This window comes from Mesocricetus auratus, unplaced genomic scaffold (genome assembly GCF_017639785.1).
Source record: "Mesocricetus auratus isolate SY011 unplaced genomic scaffold, BCM_Maur_2.0 Super-Scaffold_100013, whole genome shotgun sequence".
Lineage (NCBI taxonomy): Eukaryota > Metazoa > Chordata > Mammalia > Rodentia > Cricetidae > Mesocricetus > Mesocricetus auratus.
In genome coordinates, this window is record NW_024429196.1 from 36,267,198 (window position 1) to 36,286,344 (window position 19,147).

The window sequence follows — 19,147 nt, forward strand, 5'->3', positions numbered from 1 at the left end:
ATATAGAAAGAATAAGCCATGTAAGTATGGGAAATACACAAGACAACTGCATCCTGTGTTGACTTTGAAGTTTTAAAATGCTAACAAACAAAACATAGCTGCTGCTGAGAGATACTGAGTTGTAGAAAATACTGCTAAATTAAGCCAGCATATATATTTTAAGGACATCATAACTTTAGAATGGAAGTCAGAAGACATGTTATATTGGAGGAGAGATTGTGCCTTTGTTTCCACAGGAAACAAATGGCCATGGATTCCTTCAAAATTAATAAAGAGCAGATTTGATCAGGAAAAGCCTCCTGAAAATCTTGACTGCAGACATGAAAGATGAAACCAAGGAAAATTACAAGACAGGTGACATATAAGCTGATTCCTCTATATGGAAACAACCCTATTACTAAATGAAGTATTATAAATCTTGTTAATTACAGAGTCTTTATGGTCTGTTATTACATATCATTCTCCCATGTGGAATGGATGAAGATTTATTTTACAGTTCGATTAAGCAGTCCAAATGGACTTATAAAGTAGGCAGATGTCTTTTACCTGCTCAAACATAGCTGATTTGTATACACAATTTCATACTTATGTTAATGCATATATGTATGTCACCTTTAAAAGTTTATGTGTTTTCAGACATCAATGAAAACAAGTAACCCAAGTGATCCAGCCTTCCAGAATTCCTCTGTTATAGCTTCCTTAAAAATCTAAATCTAGGACAACTTCAAAGCTGCTAGCTGAGAGGGTACAACCTCACAGAATACGCTAGCCAAGATTTCAGATTAGCTCTACACTTTCCCATTACTCAGAGACTGGACAACAAATGATACAGTATCTCTTCCAGAACTTGACCATTGTCCCAATTTTCTCAGGGTCCTCTAAAGATTCCATCAACCCTAGTCACCCACATTCCCAATATGTGGTGTGTGGTTTTTGGTCATTAAGTGGATAATAGATTGTTTAGGGGGGTTATGGCAAGTTGTTACTGTTAATGGTAAGGGAGCAAACAAAGCAAAGGAGATTAGATTCATTAATATCCTAGCATAAATACAGAGGATGATATAGGAATGATAGGGGAAAAGGGTAGATTATTGAGTTTTGTTTTAAACTAAAAAGCAACTATTAATCGTAAATATTTTACATTGGTATGAATTTGTATATTGATACAAATTTAAGGTTACTTTTTCCTTAACATACTGTACATATGTTTCTACTGTTATTTAAAGTATTGCACGTATACAGCTCATTTAACAATGTAATATAAATTTCTAGTCCTTGAAACTTATTATCACAAACTATTTAGGATAATTAAGACACACAGGTCAATAATTAGTCATCTAACAATCAGATTTGTGGCTATGTTAAATTCATTCAGAACATCATGATCTTGATGCAGGAAGCATCTTGCTACTGTGGATGTGCCCTTTGACAAGTTCAGGATTAGTTTGTTTTGAAAGCACACTCTCAATTATTTTCTTCTCTCCATTGTACAGGTACATTTTCATGGGACAGCCTCTGCCTCATTTTCAGTCAGAATTCCAAAGTATACCATAAGAATGTTGACAACTTTTGAGTAGACTTAATCACTTCCCAATGGACAAGAGGGCTTCAAGTCTTCCCAAAGTCATATATAGCCTTTCAAAAGTAGGGGTAGAACAGGACCTCAGGATTCTTCCTTTTCACTGCAGGGCACTCCTAAGAGATAATGCTGCATATCTGCATGGAATCTATACAATGCTCTTCACCAGCATTATTCATTTGTGATTTTCAGTAAAACTGTCACTGAGATTACAATCTTAGGGTTGGTGAGATGGCTGAGCAGGTAAAGGGGCTTGCCTCCAAACCTGATGACCTAGTTCTGTCCCCAGGATGCAAATGATAGGAGGAGAAAAGTAACTCATTAAATTTACCATTTGACCATTCCCTCAACACACACACACACACACACACACACACACACACACACACACACACCATGGCAAGTGTGTGACCACACACAAATAGACACATATGCACACAATAAATACATGTTTAAGAAAAGATTACGAAATTTTTAAAAATATATGAAATGTAAGACAGCAAATTAAACTCCCTTTCTAACTGTCTGTGAATGTGGGGGTGGGGGCTGGTAATTATCAACAGTGAGTCCCAGGAATGATTAACTTGTCATAATACATACACAAAACTCTAGACTTTTCATAGATACATACTCTCCATAGACAGTGCTACTAAAATCAGGGACTCATGAAACATCTACTATACAATTCTTCACAGACCTTGAAAGAACAATACTCAACTTTATACAGAAAAATGAAAACCCAGGATGGCCAAAACAACCCTGTACAATAAAGGAACTTCTTGAGACATCACCATGCCTGACTTCAATCTCTATTATACTGCTATAGTACTTAAAACAGCTTGGTATTGGCACAAAAATAGACAGGTAGACCAATGGAATAGAATTGAAAACACTGATATTAACCCACACACCTGCAAATACATGATTTCTGACAAATAATCAAAAATTATACAATGGAAAAGAGAAAATATCTTCAACAAATTGTTCTGGAATACGTGGATGCTGACATGTAGAAGACTGCAGATAGATCCATATCTATCACCATTCACAAAACTGAAGTTCAAATAGATAAAAGACTTCAACATAAATCCAACCACACTGAAATTCTTAGGAGAGAAAGTGGGATGTACCCTTGAGCCAATTGGTACAGGAGACTGCTTCCTGAACATAACAATAGTAGCACAGACACTGAGAATGACAATTAGTAAATGGGACCTCCTGAAACCGAGAAGCTTCTATACGGCAAATGACACAGTCAGCAAGACAAAATGGCAGCCCAAAGAATGGGAAAAGATCTTCACCAACCCCACATCTGACAGAGGGATGATTTACAAAACTTACAAAGAACTCAAGAAGCTAGTCGCCAAAACACAAAGGATCCAATTAAAAAGTGGGGTACAGAACTACTTAGAGAATTCTCAATAGAGGAAAATGGCTGATAGACACTTTAAAAAGTGCTCAACATTCTTAGCCATCAGGGAAATGCAAACCAAACAACTCTGAGATACCATCTTACACTCTTCAGAATGGCTAAAATCAAAACACAAAGGACAGTTTATGCTGGAGAGGATGTGGAAAAAGGGGAACATTCCTCCTCTGCTGACAGGAGTGTAAACTTGAACAGCCACTTTGGAAATCAGTATGCTGGTTCCTGAGGAAAATGGGAACCAGTCTACCTCAAGATCCAGCAATCCAACTCTTAGGTATATACCCAAAATATGCACATTCATACAACAAGGACATCTGTTCAACTAGGTTCATGGCAGCATTATTTGTAGTAGCCACAACATGGAAGGAACCTAGATGTACCTCAACTGAAGAATGGATAAAGAAAATGAGGTACATTTAAACAATGGAGTACTACCTTGTGGAAAAATAACAATGGAATCTTGAAATTTGCAGGCAAATGGATGGAACTAGAAGAAACTGTCTTGCATGAAGTAATCTAGTCACAAAATGACAAATATGGTATGTACTCACTTATATATGGATATTAGACATAGAGCAAAGAATCACCAACCTACAATCCATACAGTCAGAGAAACTAGGAAACAAGGAGGACCCTAAGAGAGACATACATGGTCCCCTGGAGAAGGGGAAAGGAACAAGATCTCCTGAGCAAATTGAGAGCATGGGTGGGGGTGAGTTTGGAGAAAGAGAAGCGGAAGAAGAGGAGGGGAGAGGAGGACATGAGGGAACAGGAAGACTGAGTTTGGGGTGAGAGAACAGAGGAGAGCAAAAAAAGTGATACCTTAATAGAGGCAGTCATTATAGTTCTAAAGAGAAATCTGGCACTAGAGAAATGTCCAGATATATAAGGATGGTCCCAACTAAGTATCTAAGCAATACTGGAGAGTTTACCTTAAATGTCCTTCCTCTATAAAGAGATTGATGACTACTTTATTATATGTCATCCTAGAGCCTTCTAGTAGCTTATGGAAGTAGAAGCAGACACCCACAGCTAAGCACTGAGCCAAACTCCTGGAATCCAGTTGCAGAGAGGGAGGAATAATGAGCAAAAGGGTCGAGACCAGGCTGGAGAAATCCACAGAAACTGTTGACCTGAACAAGAGGGAGCTCATAGTCACTAGACTGATAGCTGGGAAACCAGTGAAAAACCTCAATACACCCCTCCCTTTTTTGAGACTCGAAAGGTCGCCTCAGTGGAAAGTTCCCCAAGGTTCCCTAGGCAGGGAACAAGGTCAGATTAAAAAGAACATCTGGTCCAGAGTGCTGACATGGAAAACCGGCAGGCTGTAGAGATAATTTTACTTTTGACCTTGTGGTTTCTCCAGGAAGGATACCCGTGTTCTTACAATATCCCTATTGCTTGCCCAGATCTGCACCCACAGTGGCTCCACTTCTTACAATACCCCTATTGCTTTGCTTGCCAAAAGTATGTATATAAAAAGAAAACTGTCCTAAAGCCTGGAACGCTCAGCTAACTAAGGCTGCTGAATCGCCCACAGATGCCTGTGTAAACAATAAACCTCTTGCCTTTTGCATCCAACTGTCTGGTTATTGAGCTTGGGATGTCACAGAATATTCAGCCTGATTACTTCATGTCTTTCACCAGCATAGGACCAAACCAGGCTCCCTGAACGTGGGTGACAGTGAGGAGACCTGGACAGTCTATGGGGCCTCTGGTAGTGGATCAGAATTTGTCCCTAGTGTACAAATGGACTTTGGGAGCCCATTTCCCATAGAGGGATATTCTCTCAGTCTAGGCACGTGGAGGAGGGCATAGGCCCTGGCCCAAATGATGTGACAAACTTTGATGATCCCCCATGGAAGGCCTCACCCTTTCTGGGGAGCAGAAAGGGGATGAGATGGGAGGGCCAGTGAGGCACAGAGGAGGATGGAAGGGAGAGGGAACTGGGATTGATATGCAAAGTAAGATTGTTTTAAATCTAAATTTTAAAAAGTGAGAAAAATAAGCTTCTGCTATGAACTCTGAGAGTAAAACTAAAAGTCAGTACTAAGCCAGTGAGTCATACCACATTTGGAACCATGTCCCATGAGGAATAAATTGAGTATCTCATTTGTGAACATGAAATGCTGAAATTAAATGTTCCAGTCAATGATTTTTAGCACCTAAGTGAAAAAAAATAGAAACATCGAAAGGATTGTTTCCTAAGTGTCTCCATGTTGTAGACAGAGCTTTAAGCCTTAGACTAATTCATCTCTCAATTAAACTACAAACTGACTATGGTGTCACATTCCTGTCATCCTAGCTACTGTGGAGTCTGAGAAAAGCAATCACAAGTTCAAGGTTTGAGTTATGGTATGGGTCCAAAGCTAACCTGGAAAACTTAATATCTCCAAAAAAAATTAAAAATGACTGAATGTGTATCTCAGTGATAAGGTGCTTGCCTAGAATATTAACAGCTACTAAAACCCTCTCTGTTTCATAATGATGCAATAGATGGAAAAATGAACAATTTAAAAGTCCTGAAACTGAGGTCAGTGAGATAACTAAGAGGGTCAGGACACCTGAAACCAATACTGACAAGCTGTGCTTGATCCCTGAGACCCACATAGTTGGAGAGAACCAACTCCTGCAGCTTTTCCTCTGATGGTCACATTCATTCTATGGCACATGCACAACACACACAGAAACACCACACACACACACACACACACAAACACACACACACACACACACACACACACACCAAGAAAAAGAAGTCAAAATACATAAATGGGAGAAAATAATTGAAATAGTGCAGAAGTAACCACAAACAAATCTAAATCTCACTTCCCTCATCTAAATAGTTTGTAATTATTTAAGCATAAAAAACCAATTTCTCCTTCTCTCTTTTTCTTCTTATCAGTTAATAAAGTGTCTGAGAATTGAGTGGCTGTAATTAACCTTCTCTAGATGGTACAGTATAGAAGTCAAGCCTAGCTAATTACTTGGGTTCATACTATTGAAATAGCCCATCTGAATACTAAGTGGATACAAATGCACAGCTCTGTTCCTTGTTACTAATGGAACACACTAAAAAAAAAAGGCTATATCCCATCCTTGGTGATTCCCACTGTGCAGCAATACAGCATATCCTCTTAAAGTGCTTCCTGTAACCTCAGAAACTTTAAACCTAGTATTTATTATGGTCACGAAAGGATGCGTTCAGTTTCTTGTTTGAGTGTGCCTCAGACAGTACCTCATGATCAATGAGCATAGATATGCCTTGGTGTTGAATTTCTAAGGTGCTACCAATGAATACAGCATCCAACAGTCATTTGTTACAATGATTGTTCCCTCACAGTGCATTCACTTAAAACAACACTGTGTTGAGTCCAAAGACTGCTATCTGCCTCCTGGAGAATGGGCCTCCTGTAGGATCTAAAGCAAACTCAGAAGCAGAGATCAGAGTGCTAGTAGTACAAAGTAGGGGATCAGTGAGATGATTGGAAAGGATTCAATGTTGTCTTTTAGCATGAACAAAAATACTTGGTAAATAACTCAAGTAATAGCTAGATTAGTTTGATTCAGTTATTCTGTTATTTTTGTGTATTCATTTCAATTTGATCTAAATAAATAAGTACACACTTGTCCATAATGAATACTTTTTATAAATTTTATTTAAATTAGAAACAATCTTATTTTACATATCAATCCCAGTTCCCTATCCCTCCCATCCTCCCATGACCCCAACAACTTCCCCATTCCATCCACCATCCACACCCCAGGGAGGATGAGGCATTCTGTGAGGGATCATCAAAATCTGTCAAGTCATTTGGGGCAAGGTCTAGGCTGTCCCCTGTGTATCTAGGCTAAGAGAGTATTCCTCCAAGGGAAATTGGCTCCCAAAGTTTGTTTGTGCACTAGGTATACATCCTGGTTCCACTGCTAGAGTGCCCATAGTCTGTCCAGTGCTCTTAGCTGACACCCATGTTCAGGGGGCCTGGTTTGGTCTTATGCTGCTTTCCCTGCTATCAGTCAGGTGTCCATGAGCTCCCACTTGCTCAGGTCAGATGTTCCTGTGGGTTTTCCCACCTTGGTCTGGACCCCTTTGTTCCTCACTCTTCCCTATATACAACTGGATTCCAAGAGTTCAGCTTAGTGCTTAGCTATAAATCTCTGCTTCTGCTTCCATCAGCTACTGGATGAAAGCATTATGGTAGTATTTAAGGTAGTCATCAATCTCATTATAGAGAAAGGGCATTTAAGGTAGCCCCTCCATTATTGCTTAGATTCCTAGTTGGTGTCATCCTTGTGAATCTCTGTACAATTCCTTAGTGCCAGATTTCTCTTTAAACATAGAGTGGCTCCCTCTATTGATGTGTATCTTTTCTTGCTCTCCTTTATCTCCCTACTCAATCTTCCTAATCCCTCATGTTCTCCTCTGTCTCCTACTCCCTCCACTCTCCCTCCATGCTTCCCATTTGTTCAGATGTTCTTGTCCCTTTCCCCTTCACTGGAGGACCCTGTATGTCTCCCTTAGGGCATTCCTTGTTTGTTTCCTACCTTCTCTGGTGGTATGGATTGTAGGCTGGCAATTCTTTGCTCTCATCTAATATCCATATATGACTGAGTAAATACCATGTTTGTATTTCTGTGACTGAATTTCCTCAGATAGAGTGTTTTCTCTAGTTCCATCAATTTGCCTGCAAATTTCAAGATTCCATTGTTATTTTTCCACAGGGTAGTACTCCATTGGGTAAGTGTACCACATTTTTTTTATTCTTTCTTCAGTTGAGGTACATCTAGGTTGCTTCCATGTTGTGGCTATTACAAATAATTCTGCTATGAACATAGTTGTAAAGATGTCCTTGCTGCATGGATGTGCATCTTTTGGATATATGCCTAAGAGTTGAATTGCTGGATCTTGAAGTAGACTGGCTCCCATTTTCCAGAGAAACAGTCATGCTGTTTTCCAAAGTGACTGTGCAAATTTGTACTCCCACCAGCAATGGAGAAGCATTCCCCTTTCTCCACATCCTCTCCAGAATAAATTGTTTTTTGTGTTTTTGATTTTAGCTTTTCTGAAGGGTGTGAGATGTTATCTCAGAATTGCTTGGATTTGCATTTCCCTGATGGCTAAGGATTTTAAGCACTTAATTAAGTGTCTTTCAGCCATTTTAGATTCTTCTATTGAGAATTCTCTGTCTAGTTCTGTAACTCTTTTAATTGGAGTATTTGGTATTTTGGTGACAGCTTCTTGAGTTCTTTGTATATTTTAGAAATGAGCACTCTGTTGGATGTGGGATGGGTGAAGATCTTTTCCCATTCTCTGGGCTGCCATTTTTTCTTGTTGACTGTGTCATTTGCCTTACAGAAGCTTCTCAGTTTCAGAAGGTCCCATATCATTAATTGTTGATCTCAGTGTCTTTGCTACTGGTGTTATGTTCAGGAAGTGATATTCTGTGCCAATTCATTCAAGGGTACCTCCCACTTTCTCTTCTAAGAGGTTCAGTGTGGCTAGATTTATGTTGAGGTCTTTGTTAAGTTTTTGGCATGGAAATAGATAAGGGTCTATCTGCAATATTCCACACCATGTTTGCATCCAGTTATGCCAGCCCCTCTACCATCTAAGAGAGAGAGAGAGAGAGAGAGAGAGAGAGAGAGAGAGAGAGAGAGAGAGAGAGAGAGAGAGAGAGAGAGAGAGAGAGATCTGGAGGTAGAATGAATCCAGCATCGGATCCCCATCCTGTCTTGCCTTTGCATCCTTTGGGAGAGAGGAGAGGATAGAGCCTTGAACCCATACCCACCAGAAGATGGAGAGACCCCACCTGTACCCACTGGAAGAAGAATTGGGAAGGCAACAATATGAGACCATATTAAACAACAGAAAGACTTACATGACACCACCAAAATCTAGGAATTCTATACCAGCAAGACATGGAAATAGTAATACGGACTGCTGGAAATGGAAAAGCTGGGTAAACAATCAGGAACTACAGATAAAAGCATAACCCACAAAATACAAGAGATGGAAGAGAGAATCTCGGTTGCTAAAGATAAACTAGAGAAAATAGACCAAAGAAAATCTTAAATCCAACAAATCCTTAACACAAAATATCCAGCATACATGGCACACTGTGGAAAGACCAAAATTAAGAATAATAAGTACAGAAGAAGGTGAAGAAGCCCAGCTCAAAGGTGCACAGAGGACCACCAGACAGAAACTTAACAAAGAAACAAAGAATCTAACAAAAGTTTTTGAAGCAATTGGTTTTAACAGATATCAATAGAACATTCCATCCAAACACAAAAGAATATACATTCTTCTCAGCACCACATGGAACCTTCAGCAATATAACAAACCTCAGTAGGTACAAAAAATTCAAATAACCCTTGCATCTTATCAGACCACATGCTTTAAGTTAGAATTCAATAACAACATAAATTACATAAGTCCTACAAACTCATGGAAATTGAACAAGGCACATTCTCACCATTCCTGGGTCAAGGAAAAAATAAAGAAAGAAATTAAACACTTCCTAGAATTCAGTGAAAATGGAGACACAACATAGCCAAACCTATGAGACACTTTGAAAGCAGTACTAAGAGGAAATTTCATAGCACTAAGTGCCCACATGAAGAAACTGGAGAATAGTCACACTAGAGAATTAACAGCACAACTGAAAGCTCTAGAACAAAAAGTAGCAAACTCATCCCAGAGGAAGAGATACCAGGAAATAATCAAACTGAGGGCTGAAATCAATAAAGTCAAAACAAAGTAAACAATACAATGAATCAATGTAAAAAAGGGTTGGTTCTTTGAGAAAATCAACATGATAGACAAACCTTTATCCAAACTAACCAAAAGACAGAGAGAGAGAGCAAATTAACAAAACCAGAAATGACAAGGGGGACATAACAATGGACACGGAAGAAATCCAGAGAATCTTCAGGTCATACTTTGAAAATCTGTACATCACAAAATTGGAAATTTTAAGGACATAGACAATTTTCTGGATAGATATTACTTGCCAAATTTAAATCAAGAACAGATAAGCAATTTAAACAGCTCTAAAATCCTAATGAAATAGAAGCAGTCATCAAAAGTCTCCAAACAAAAAAAAGTCAAGGGCCAGATGGTTTCAGTGCAGAATTCTACCAGAAATTCAAAGAGCTAATACCAGTACTCCTGAAATTATTCCACACAATAGAAGCAGAAGGTTCATTGCCAAACTCTTTTTATGAGGCTACAGTTACCTTAGTACACAATCCACAGTCACAACTAATAAAGAGAACTACAGACCAGTATACCTCACGAGCATTGATGCAAAAATACTCAATAAAATACTGGCAAATCAAATCCAAGAACACATCAGAAAAGTCATCCTTCCTGATCAAGTATGCTTCATCCCAGGGATGCAGGCATACTTCAACATACAAAAATCTATCAATGTAATCCATCTGTAAACAAAAAAATGAAAAAGAAAAACCACATGATCATTTCCCTAGATGTTGAAAAAACCTTTGACAAAATCCAACACCCATTCATGATAGAGGTCCTTGAGATATCAGGGATAACAGGAGCATACCTGAACATAATAAAAGCAATATACAGTATACAAACAGCCAACATCAAACTAAACGTAAAGGAACTCAACTCAATTCCTCTAAAATCAGGAACAAGACAAGGCTGTCAACTCACTCCATATCTCTCCAATATTGTACTTCAAGTTCTAGCTAGAGCAATAAAACAACAAAAGGAGATCAAGGGGATACAAATAGGAAAGGAAGAAGTCAAACTTGCTCTATTGTCAGATTATTTGATAGTTAACATAAGTGACCCGAACACTCTACAAGGGAACTCCTACACCTGATAAACATCTTCAGCTAAAAGCAGGATACAAGATTAACTAAAAAAAATCAGTAGTCCTACTATATACTGAAGATAAATGGGCTGAGAAAGAGATCAGACAGATATCACCCTTTATAATAGCCACAAATAACAAAATATCTTTGGGTTAAGCTAACCAAACAAGTGAAAGACCTGTATAGCATGAACTTTAGTCTTTAAAGTAAGAAATTAAAGAAGATATCATAAAATGGAAAGATCCCCCATGCTCTTCCATAGGTAGAATCAACATAGTAAAATTGGCAATCTTGCCAAAAGCTCTCTGCAGATTCAATGCAATCCCTATCAAAATACCAGCACAATTCTTTACAGACCTTGAAAAAAAAATCTTTCTACGGAAAAACAAATGACTCAGGATAGCCAAAACAACCCTGTACAATAAAGGAACTTCCGAAGGCATCACCATCCCTGACTTCAAGCTCTATTATAGAGCTGTAGTCCTGAAAACAGCTTGATATTGACACAAAAAATAGACAGGTAGACCAATGGAATTGAATTATAACCCTGATATTAACCCACACACCTATGGACACCTGATTTTTGACAAAGAATCTAAAATCATACAATGGAAAAAAGAAAGCATCTTCAACAAATAGAACTGGCATAACTGGATGCTGACATGTAGAAGACTGCAGATAGATCCATATCTATCATCATGCATGGTCCATGTGGATCAAAGTAAATCTAGCCACACTGAACCTCTTAGAGTGAAAGTGGGAAGTACCCTTGAACCAGTCGGTATTGGAGAGCACTTCTGAACACAACACCATTAGCCCAGACACTGATATCAAAAATTAATAAATGGGACCTCCTGAAACTGAGAAGGTTCTGTAAGGCAAATGACACAGTCAACAAGACAAAATGGCAGCCCACAGAATGGGAAAAGATCTTCACCAACCCCACATATCACAGAGGGATGATTTCCAAAATTAACAAGGAACTCAAGAAGCTAGGCTCCAAAACACCAAATAATCCAATTAAAAAGTGGGGTACAGAACTTCATAGAGAGTTCTCAATAGAGGAGTCTAAAGTGGCTGATAGACACTTAAGAAAGTGTTCAACATCCTTAACCATCAGGGAAATGCAAATCAAAACAACTCTGAGATATCATTTTACTCCTGTCAGAATGGCTAAATTCAAAACCACCAACTATAGTTTATGCTGGAGAGGATGTAGAGAAAGGGGAACACTCCTTCACTGCTGGTTGGAGTGCCAACTTTTACAGCTACCTTGGAAATCAGTATGAAGATCCTCAGGAAAGTGGGAATCATTCTACCACAAAATCCAGCAATTCTACTCTTAGTCATATAAACAATAGATACACATTCATACAACAAGGACATTTGTTCAACTATGTTCATAACAACATTATTTGTAATAACCAGAAATTGGAAGCAAACTAGATGCCCCTCAAGTGAAGAATGGATAGAGAAAATGTGGTATATTTACACAATGGAGTACTATTCAGCGGGAAGACAATGGAATCTTAAAATTGGCAGGCAGTTGGATGGAACTATAGGAAACCATCCTGACTGAGGTAACCCAATCACAAAAAGACAAACATGGTATGGATATTAGACATAGAGCAAAAGATTACCAGCCTATAATCAACACTGCTTGAGAAGCTAGGAAACAAGGAGAAGCCTAAGAAAGACATACATGGTACCCTGGAGAAGAGGAAAGGGACAAGAGCTCTTGAGCAAATTGGGAACATGGGGGGAGGGGAAAAGGAGCTAGGGGAATGAGAAGGGGAGAAGAGGATGAAAGAAGGCCAAGAGGGAGCAGGAAGTTTGAGTTGGTGGAAGCATAGAGGAGAGCAAGAAAAGAGATATCAAAATAGAGCGAGTCATAGATTTAAAGAGAAATCTGGCACTAGGGAAATATCCAAATATCTACAACTATTACACCAACTACAAATGTAAGAAATAGTGGAAAGGCTACTTTAAATGCCCCTTCCCTGATAATGAGATTTTTGACTACTTTATATGCCATCCTAGAGCCTTCATCTAGCAGCTCAATTAGAAGCAGATACCCACAGGTAGACACTGTACTGAACTCCTGGAATTCAGTTGCAGAGAGGGAGGAGTGATGAGCAAAGGGGTCAGACTGGGCTGGTGAGATCCACAGAAACAACTGATCTGAACAAAGGGGAGATCATAGAACCGAGACTGATAGGTGGGAAACCATCATAGGATTGATCCAGACCCCCTGAATGTCTGTGTCAGTGAGGAGGCCTCATCAATCTATGGGGCCTCTGGTAGTGGATCAGTATTTATCCCTAGCATAGGAATAGAATTTGGGATCCGATTCCACATAGAAGGATAATCTCTCAGCCTAGACACATTGGAAATGCCTAGGCCCTGCTCCAAATGATATGACAGACTTTGAGGATCCCCCATGGAAGGCCTCACCCTCCCTGGGGTGCAGAAATGGGATGTGATAGAGAGTTAGTGGGGAACAGGGGAGGCAGTGAGGGAGAGGGAACTGGAATTGACATGTAAAACAATCTTGTTTCTATGTTAAATGAAAAATAGAAAAAATAATGTAAAAAGGAACTACAAGGAATGTAGAGAAATTGGAATGTTTCATGTCCAGATCCCTTTATCAACTCATTACCACAGTGGAATATGAAATTTGGATAATATACTCCAGGGTATGATCACTAATATTTGGATTCAGAAGAAACCATTTCTTATCCCTTTTGAAGTGAGAGTTGTGCTTTTGTGTAGACAGCTCTCCCTGGAAAACAAGAGTGTCATGTTCTCTAATGTAGTTACAATCAGTATAAATTTGCCATCTTCTTTTTGTCAATAGTGCAAGGAAAGCTGAGGATGCAGGTCTCCATGCATTCTACTTCCTTATACTTGAATTCTGAAACCCTTTGATAATATTGCATTCACTTGCTAGTTCCAAGCACCTTGTATTTTAGAACTGTAATGAGAAAAGTTCCAGCTAGTCCAGGATGACCTCCTAGTTGGAGAGACAGAACATGAGAAATACAAATAGGTCAGAAATAAGTGATGAAAGCAAAAGGAATCAAATAACTGTGTAAGTTGTGCCCAGAATGGAGGATGCATTTATTTTGACCAGGTTCATTCTCCAAGTCTTATTTCTACTCTACTAGGAGCCTTGCTTCTATTTTCATGCATTTGTGCATATGTACAACAGCATAATTTTATGTATACATGCAAAATCTTTAAGAACTACAGTGAAAGAAAACACATGGTTTTTGACTTTTTAAATATTGCAAGTCTTAATTTAATAATCTCCAATTGCAACCATTTTTGTTAAAAAACAACATTTGTTTTCCTTTATGGCTAAATAAAAATTGTATAATATATGTATTGTATATATTTAAAATAAGTCTCTGTGCCCTGGGAGCTTCAGTGATAGCCACATACACTTGCTGCTCTCCAGTTTCCATGGAAAAGATGTCATATACTTGCCCACTTTTACTTACATGTCACATTTTATTCCATTCACCTCTAGATGGACACCCAGATTGATCCTATTCCTGGTTACCATAAGTAGTGCTAGAATAAACATGGTGTGCAAGCATCTTTAAGCTGTGCTGACTTGAATCCCTCAAGGGTGGTATAGCTGTATGACTATTGTATTTATGTAATCCTCAAATGTTAGTCAGCAAGATGGCTCAGGGACTCACATGTTGGAAAGAGAGAATTGGATCCCCATAAGTTGTCTTCTGGTGTCCACATAAGCATGTGGCATGGATGTGCAGACACACATAAACACACAAATAAATACATAAATAAATGTAAAAGATACAAATAAGTACTCTGGAACAGGAGAAAATAACTGGAAATACACACACACACACACACATACACACACAGTTGCATAAAGCTCACTTTCTTCTTCTAGATTATACTTGTAGTTTGGGACATCTTCTTCCAGATTCTTAATAATCATTTAGACATGAAAATTAAATTTCCCTTCTCCAATATTTTCTCCTATTCATTAATAAAAAACGTGATAACTAAGTGAATATATTTAACCTTCTATCGTAGTCTAGCTGGGTTACATGGTAGCCCTACTCTTAACTTTCTGAGACATTCCCACATTGTTGTCCACAGTGGCTAGACTATGTGTCATCAGTATCAAGAGCATATAAAAGTTCCTTCATGCAACAACCTACATAAATGGTCACTACTAAATTGGCTTCCCATCAGGGAGAGCTTTGTGAGGAGCCTGCATTTTGAATAAAGTAACTTTCTTGACCCCAATATCTTTCTCTTCACTTATCTGGCCTATTTTGTGGTGAACAGTCAGAATTGGGTCAGGTGAAAATGTGATAAATGAACAGTGGGGTGTTCATATCCACAATGCTTAGTTAGAGCTTCCAGTGTAACTTGTGTTGGGGGGAACTTACTATTGGTTGCTGTTTCATTTTAATTAATCTAAATCTAATCCGATAAGTGGCATTTCATGACAATAATTATCATTTTTTAAAGGAATAGAAGAGCCAGAAAAGAGAAGTTAGGATATTTGTAAGTTGTAACATGTGTATAATACATAGAGATGTGCTTTTCCAAAGGATAAAAGAAATATATAAGACACCAGGGGTGTGAAAACCAAGTCATTGGGTGTCACCTTACAATGGTGTCATGTAGAAAGTCTCCTTTTGTGCCTCTAGCTGCCCATATTAAAAGGGAAATTTCAGAAGAAGACATAAAACACACAGTGGCCCTGTCACAATGGCTTTACTTCCAGATCACAGTCATAAAAATTACTAATAAATTAAAGTCACATTAGGAAAATTGTTCTATTACCCTTGGGATAGAAACATGTTCTAGGCAGGTCTTTTGTCACTGTCCATCTGCTCTACAAATATGGTGGACTCCACAAGGCTAACACTGAGAACTTTGAAGAGAACACTGAGATAAAACAGCTCTTCAAGGGTGCCTGGGTCATGAACAAATTAAAAGCTGAGACTCCACATGGTGACGCTGCTGATATCTCCCATGGAAACAGAAACAGACACAGCAAGTGTTACAGGACTATCACTGATGTTTCAGGACCCAGAGACTTTATTAACATTAAAAACACTTGTCTGTAATTGCATCTTAAGCTGACCCTGCTATCCTGTGATTCTGGTGTTGGTGAATCTGAATCTGACATCTCTAAGAATGGGCAGACACAAGTGGCAGCCTTCTGATTTATAAAGCGAATGTGAAACCTTTATAATTTATAAAATAATTGTGTTGCCATTGTGAGGAACACTGATTCTACTAATCGACCAACAGCGAAAAGAAAGACAAGGAGCTCCCAAGATGGTAGTGACATGAATGTGGTGAAAATGCTCCAGTGAATCCTAGCCACTGTAATTCCATCTTGTTGCAAGCCACTATTTAACTGTTGTTCTTGCCAGACATAAGCAAAATAAGTCATTCTTTGTATAGATGTACAATATTCTATGAGAACATTGGAATTCCTAATGAAAGCAAGAACAGAATATGCATAAATATGAATTTCTGAATCCCTGCTTTGTTCTACCTTATGTTATTTTGAACTTGTAATCACCTCTCTTTAGTGCTTTAAAACTCATAAATGACCTGAATGCAGGCCATATCCATTCTGCTATAGGCTTGGAACCATACACAGTAGGAGGAGAGCAGATGAGAGGTGGGCAGTTTCAGGAAAACATAATTCTTTCTAACCATTCATCTCCCTGAAGCCAGTTCTAATAAACTAATTTTGTCCATCAAGTTAAACCTGAATGAGTCAATATTTGGGTTATTGGTGTGAATCCAAGCTGTGTACAACTGTTAATTTTACATCCAACTGAAGTCATCCGACTTTTGTTTAAATGACTACAACCCTGAAAAAGTGTCTGATTATATTGCTGATAACGTGAAGGAAGCTGGTACTAAAATCCTTTATTTCAGTCACCCCTAAAAATAGGAAGGTAAATGGAGCTATTTGAAGCTCTGGTTTGCACTCTAATGAGTGAGGCATAGATTTTCTCAGCTTTTGGTGGTGTTCGCTGGTGGGTTGGCATGACCTATGATCTCAGATATTCAACAACTACCACAACCATGGCAAACAAGAGAGTAGCTTTCAGATTCATTGTCTCAAGCATAAGAATTATAAGAATACATGCACAATGGTTGAGCAGAAAGAATGATCCCTAAGGAAAAGTGAGAACTCCCTAGATTTGGAGGATTCCCAAGAGAGGAATATCAGATGGGCACCCTGCCCAGTGGCCTTTTATAGGTCTTATGGAGTGAATTGAAAGAAGACTGACATAATCTTTATCTTGATTGGTCATTTTTGAGCACATTGTAGGCTAAGCCAGTAAGAAGTACACTTTTCCGACCGAGACTTCTTCCCATGTATGCTCCTTCCCAAAAAAAGAAAAAGAAGTGGGCATCCACTCAGAAGTAGGACCATGTGTGTTGTGACTAATTCACAACCACAACAGGCCCTGCCCTTCCTGGATAGGGGAACCTTAACTCCTGTCTGATTTATATCAATTCATCCCTTGATACTGGTCTTCTGTCTATAAATAGGTGGTTTTGATTGATTTCAACAGGCCAAATGGAGTCTGGAATTCTCCAGCTCTACCTGGTGGTTATACCTGCTCCAGTCAAGGTCACTACTAAAACCCTCTGAGATATACCACCAGGCTTAGAGCAAAACTCTATGGGAGACAGTGACAATGTGGGCTTCAGTTTCAAAACTGTGTCCATCAACGTGTTTGTCTTGGCAACATTGCTGCTGATAGCTTAAATGACTCAACAGTGGGAGCAGCTGGCCTCACTGCAAGGTGATTATCCTGAACTATCCAGTAAAAATAAGTGCTGGCAACACTCCTGTACTGGACTGTTACACAGCTCACAGCTTATTAGTTTGCTGACTTGAAATGAAAGATGGCTCACACTTTTGGTAAGATGCTAGAAGATGGTCCTAAATGATTGACACTGCTGCTGCTACTGCTACTGCTACTGATGCTGCCACCACCTTTTATGCAGCTCCTAGAAAGCATACCATATTGAGGCTTCTCTGTCTTCTTCTATTTCAATTGCTCCTCATGCCATAGCACAGCCCAATGTTATAAACAACATCAAAACAGCAAGAAAGAAGGTTTCTGGAACTTAAAAGATCACCAAGACTTCCCAGAAACCTCTGAAGGACAAATGATCACTTTCCTTTCCTAGCACCCTTGTCTTAACCGATCTCAGAGAACATTCTCAGAATGGCTCATTTCAATCAGTCATGTTAGCTTAGTAGTAGTAGAAGTAACATTGCAAACAGTTTATTTGGCTGCATGTATGTACTAGGTTACACACTGTGATAGATAAGGCATGGAATTTTCATAGTCCCTGTCTTGTCTGGGATATAAATTATGCATCCATCTGCAATTTTTTGTTTGTTTTTCAAGACAGATTTTCTCTGTATTGCTTTGGAGCCTGTCATGGAATTTGTTCTGTAGACCAGGCTGGCTTCAAACACACTGAGATCCCCCTGCCTCTGCCTCCCAAGTTCTGGGATTGCAGCCCTACTTAAATCTGCAATTTTAATGCTGGTTTTTACCATCTTGATAGTCCCTTACTCTTCTTCTAGGTTATGAGAACAAACAGTGTGGTTTCTTGAAGACACAGCATGGCTTCTCAAATGCCAAGCTTGTGGTTGTAGTTAATGGATAGGTAAAATTTTCATACTTATCAAAGAAAGAAGATATTGTGGGATGGCATTGATGAGATCTAAGGTCTCAATAAATTTACCTGTGAAACAGAAAGTCGTGATGGTTTCACCATTGCACCTTGGGCTGGTTGGTCTTCACTGTTCAGTTGATACACCGAGAAGAACCTGGGAATAGAGTCTCAGTTGATGGACTAGGAAGACTAAGTTGGCCTGTGGGCTAATCTGTGGGAAATTGTCTTGATTATGTTCTAACTGAGGTAGGAATATCCATCAACTGTAGGGAGCATCATCCTGTAGGCAGAGGATCTTGAATTCTGGAAGTGGATACTGATCTGTGTACAAGCAGGCATGTACCTATTCTCTCTCTGCTCTCGACTGTGGATGCACTATGACTGGCTGCTTGGAACTTCTGCCATCTTGACCAACCTGAGACTGAGAAGCAAATGAACCCTTTCTCCTGGAAGGTGTCTTTCTTGAGGTACTTTATCATAGTAAAAAAAAAAACTAAGAGGAAATGATACCAAAATAGTTTAAAGAAGTAAATAATAATTTGGTCCTAATGACCTTAAGAGGTACATACCAT